Below are 1508 nucleotides of genomic sequence, written 5' to 3'. Positions count from 1 at the left end.
CTTGGCAAGTGCTATATTTCTGAAGGTCAAAATTTGAATTTCCGTATATATAGTAGGTCAAATCAAGCGGACGATTTCATTGGATAATGGACAGTAGTTGCAATAAGGGTTTATTTACAATTGTTTGCAGTTTGCAGGTCATTTTTCAATAACTGCATATCACTGTATTGATCGAATCCTAAACAATGTTGCATTTCTTCCTTCTTATTTTGACTTCTTGTCGATGTTTACGTTTCATTTCAGTTTTTTCATATTTCAAATCTGCCCTCTACCCTTTCTTTCATAAATGGTATCTTCCAATCGCTCGTGCGTCAACGGAAAATAACGATTAGTAACATCGGGTATTTCCGTGCCCAAAAATAGAAAGGGACCGGATGTCCTCCCGCGGTAAAAAATATAAAGTTCTACAGGACAAATGGTGCGCTTTAAAGCAGTCATGAATGTCAATCCGCCTGTCAAGGCGAAAAGAAAAAAACCTCATCGCGGTTAAACACATAAGCATATAAGCATTTTATTTTGACTCTTAAAGATTTGGCCTGAAAATAATATTTCTTTCAGATTCCAGTTTTTTTTAATTGGTCATATTATGAACATTAGAATATGATTTTTTGTTTCTAAAATAAAAATTCCAAATCAAGAAAAAAAGGATAACTGCGTCGGAAATCGAACCCCAGACCACCGCGGCAATAATAACTTTCCCGTGCGTTATAGCTGAAGTAGTGAATAATAACTTTGAAATATAGATATTTATAATCGAGACAGTTTTCCTGTGTGACAAACGTTTTTCGATTTTCATCGTAAAAAGTATTAAAAACAGCAAATTCTCATGTGTTTCCATAACACAATAGTTTTAAAGCCGTAAGAAATATAGCATTTATTTGAAAATATCCGAAAAAGATATCTTTTCTTTTTTGTTGTTGTCAAACGATCTGGAGACATACCGCTTTAAATAGTTTAAATATGAAGCTGATTCATCTATTTACACAAAGCATGCAGCGGTTTTAACATACCAACCTACCCTAGAATCTTTTCAAACTATAGGAATTAAGAATATATATACACAAAATGTACATGTTTATCCATGTATAGTATGGGCGAATAAGTCATTAAGTGTGTCTGTTCTGGCTGTCACGGCATGCATGAGGCATGCACCGAGTAATACAAACTTCCAAGATAAGTCAAAATAGTGAAATGAATCAGTTCGAACATAACCAGTCACCTTTTGGTAACTACACCACTTGAACGAGCTGGAGACTTCTTCCGATCATTTTCTATCTTTGACCTGCTGAAAGGGCGATAAAACCTCAGCAAGATCTCGTGGCATAGACGCAGCTGTGTGTGTTTGGCGGGGATTCAGCAAGATCTCGTGGTATAGACGCAGCTGTGTGTGTTTGGCGGGGATTCAGCAAGATCTCGTGTCATAGACGCAGCTGTGTGTTTGGCGGGGATTCAGCAAGAATGCAGCTACTAAAGTATGGGGACGGGCATTAGAGACGGTCAGTGAGGAT

Source organism: Mercenaria mercenaria, chromosome 16, assembly GCF_021730395.1.
Source record: "Mercenaria mercenaria strain notata chromosome 16, MADL_Memer_1, whole genome shotgun sequence".
Lineage (NCBI taxonomy): Eukaryota > Metazoa > Mollusca > Bivalvia > Venerida > Veneridae > Mercenaria > Mercenaria mercenaria.
This window is presented reverse-complemented; position numbering follows the sequence as displayed.